The following is a 3,964-nucleotide window of genomic DNA, read 5'->3' as shown; positions in this document are numbered from 1 at the left end:
ATGGTAGTTTCAAATATAAGTAGGATCAGAGAGAACAAAGATGCTGGGATTATTATTTCTCAATAATATACTCAATAGTATACTCCTCCACATGAGGCTATTCTGGGTTTTTCTTGGGAGGGAAATTAACACTCACTGTGGTGAAGTGTGAGAAAACTGGACACAACCCTTACTAGTGGAAAGACAGAGCTGGAATTGACAGTGTTCATTTCCTCCCACTCTCCACCCTCTTCATGATATCAGGGCTCACCTTGGCGCCTTCCCAGTTAGAAAAAATATTGTCCATCATCACTTGGCCAAAGCCTGAGATGCTGGCTTCTAAGATACAAGAGAGGGTCAAAGTCCAGGTTGTACATCCATGCTATCAGGTAGGTAGAGATGGAGATTTCTGGTGGAGAGAAGAGCAGACACTAGAGGATAAAGGCTTGAAGTAGGGCTATAGGAAGAGGATGGAGGGGAGTGAATAATGAGGCACAGTGAGGTGAGGGGCAATATGGCATTTGTGTGGAGTACATGAGGCCACAGCTCCTGCTGGACAGCTTGGCTTTCTCTGGGTTCCAGTCCCTCTTTTTTCCCTTTGGACTTAGGGGTGGTGATAGCTTTCCTCTATTACTAATTGCTGGGTACTTCATCATCCACTACAGTTCCCCTGACATTATCCACATCTTCATAAAGATTAAACGCTCTATCCATCTGACTGTGGCCTCGAGTTCCTGCGTGTGTTCAGGTTGCATCTCCCCAAGGAGGTTTTACATTTCTGGAAGGCAGAGATCAAGTCTTGCTCACCTTTGAATCTGTGTAGCATTGCATGAAAAGCCTTGTGGAAAACTCTCCATGAATAGTGAAGGCAGAAAAGGAAGAAGGGGAAGAGTGGGCGAGGAAAGAAGAGTAAGGAAAGCAGAAAGGAAGGAAAGGAAAACACACAGAAAGGTGGAAGGATGGTGGAAAGGTGGTATAACACAGAAATGGGAACTCAACTCATTTCTCCAGAATTATGCTCTCTGATTATCAAGGTAAAGCCAAAACAGCCAGGAAGAACAGGGGCCCAACCTGCCATCTCCTTAGGCCCTGCATAGACATACCTTTCTTATTTACTGCCTTGCCCAGCTCCTGATTCTGCAAAATTCTTTTACTGCCCCCAGTGGCTGTCATACAGTACTGAGGAATGGCTTGGGCTTCTCTCTCTGAGTTAGAGGCCTGGGGACCTCCCCTGGGAGCCCACTCAGCACTGTATGATGTCAATCTCAGCAAGCTGGGCTATCCTGGAATAGCAGCCACAGGCCCTCTAACTGCAGTCATTGTGTTCCTGCTATGTGCAGACTCTTGTAAGTCTTAAGGGTAGAAAGACATACAGGAGACTCCCTCACCCTCAAAAGGCATAGTGGCACCATCCAGGGTCCATGGGACAAGTAGAAGGAGCATTTACAGAGCATCACATCAACCCAAATGAGTGAATTAGGAAGGTCAAGTGAAGCAGTATCAGGCAAGTGAAGTGCAGAGTGCAGATGGGAATAGTCATGAGGGATGACTCAGAAGGACTGGTGAGATTTTTTAGCTATATTTGTGGTCAGAACACTGAACCAGGTAGCTTGGAAAATATGTCAATCAGTGTCAAGCACTGTCCTCAGGAATGTGGGCTTCTAGGTCCTCTGAGGATGCTTTATTGCTGGTGGAATAAAAACTATTATATAAGGGTGTGTTCAAGGTTCAGTGTGGATGTTTTGTGTTTTATTTTTTTTTTAGTTTGGCAAAGTCCACCAGTAATGGTACACAGTAGAATTAAAGGGATTGGAAATTCTCTTCCTAGAACCCAGATGATATATATTGATGGGTGCGCTGATTTGCATCTATTCCTATTTAGTCATTTACCGTCTCTGCTGGTAAGCTGATGGTGTGCCCAGCATGTCAGAGGAGTCATTGATCCTGCCTCAAATAAAATAGACTAATGCATATTTATTTTGCCATTTCCATTATGAAGTGAAATGCCAGAAAACATTTCAGTATAACCTCTAGAGAAAATAAACCACTTTCCTGAAACCAGCTCTGTCTCTTCATAAAATGGAATGAAATATTTGGAAATGCTTCATTTCTTCCAGGCCAAAGGCACATCCATTCTCCTCATGCTGTTTCAAAGCTCTGATGAATGGAGTTCCTGTCCTGGCTCTCCTTCAGGAAGTCGTTGATCTCCAGAACTCAATAAATAATGGGAGAAAGAATGAATGGCGTATATATGTGTTGAGAAAGGACTTAAAGTTTCACAATTTTTCTTTTTTGGTGTAGTCTCACAGGTACTTTTTTATTGGCAAAAACAACAAAAGACAGCTCCATTTGTTTCTGTGTTAATTGTAAAACTGATAAGTTAGCTCAGCAGCACATGCGAAGTATGTTTAACGAATCGCAATAAAGAAAAAACAGGGCCAGAAACTGGGCCAGTTTGACCATTAGTTTAGGAAATACCACAGGACTGTTATTAGGAAGAACCAAGAGGCCTAGACATAGCCTGTTAACTAGAGATGAAGGAGCTTCCATTGTCTCAACCACTTATTCATTCAAAAGCTGTATCCTAAGGACTGCCTCTGGATTTCGGAATAAAGCAGTGAATAACACATTAAAAATACCTAGTGCTAGAGACATAGTAAATCAGACAAACAAACAGGGTAGGGACTTTCCTATAGGTCTTGCTGCCTGCCAATCTCACAATATTCTGCATACGATAAGAGCACAATGACAGTAGTTAGGGGGCCAGTGGCTGCTGCTCTAGGGCCCCAGCTTGCTGGGGTTGGGGCTTGTGTAGCACTGAGTGGGCTCTTCCCAGTGGAGGTTTCCAGGGCCTCTATCGTAGAAAGAGAAGCCCAAGCTACTCCTCTAGCATTGTGTGGAAGCCATGGGGGACAGTAAAGTCATTTACAGACTCAGAAGCCAAATAAACAATGGTAAAATATATGGTATGCTAGATAATGCAGAGAAGAAAAATAAAGTATGGAAGGGGACTAGGAAATGTTAAGGGGATGCACAATTTGAGACACTTTCAATTAGAACAAAAGAAATCTCTGTCATCTATCAGCGAAGAAGACTGGGAAATATCATGAAAGCATGAAGACTTATTAAAAACCTAGTCAGCAGTGAGACCCAAACCACACCTACGTAGTTGACATTCTATGCATTCGGCAGGAGCAGGATGCAGGGTTCTGAGTCAGAAGTCCTGGCCCAGGCTGTCAGTTCTGGCCAGACGAACTTGGGTGAATCATCTAAACTCTGTGAGCCACTGATTCATTATCTGCATAAGGGAGAAAGCATTTTCATAGTCCACTGCACAGGGTTATAGAGAAAACCTAATAAATATTGAATTTGGAAATTTTTTGCTGAAATCAGAGCACTGAGAGCATGCTTGGGAAACACGTATTGCCAGGGATTTCTTCCAAGAACTTCTGGTTCAGTAGATCAGAGACAGATAGAGTCTAATCCAGCAGTTCTCAATGTTGGATGAACATTAGGATCACCTGAGAAGTTCCTAAAAGATACAGATGCCAAAGGCCCACACCAGACTAACGAAATCAGGATTTCTGGGGCACAGGCATAGGTACTTTTTAAAAAAGCTCTCCAGGGTATTCAAATGTGTAGACAGTTTGATAATCAACAGTCTAGTGAAGTCCATGTTACTGTGAAGGATGAAAATTACAAAAAATTGCAAGCTGTTAAAAGGTCTCAACCACCTTTATCTGGAACAGTAGAAGAGTGGGACACCCACACTTCATGTATACTAAGTGCACAGGCAGTTCCGGGGTGGAAAGTGGCTTTCCAAGTAACAGGTAGACGCTTAAACATCTCCAAGTATGCAAAAATCTCCTATTTTGTGGGCATTTTCCTCCTCCTAGAGGCTTTGGCTCCCTCTCCCCATTATTTAATCATCCCATGATGAGGAACTCATCCTTTAGACATCCTAAGTCCCGATTGCCTCAGCATG

Source organism: Rhinopithecus bieti, unplaced genomic scaffold, assembly GCF_001698545.2.
Source record: "Rhinopithecus bieti isolate Rb0 unplaced genomic scaffold, ASM169854v2 scaffold_3878, whole genome shotgun sequence".
In the NCBI taxonomy this organism is placed as follows: Eukaryota; Metazoa; Chordata; class Mammalia; order Primates; family Cercopithecidae; genus Rhinopithecus; species Rhinopithecus bieti.
This window is presented reverse-complemented; position numbering follows the sequence as displayed.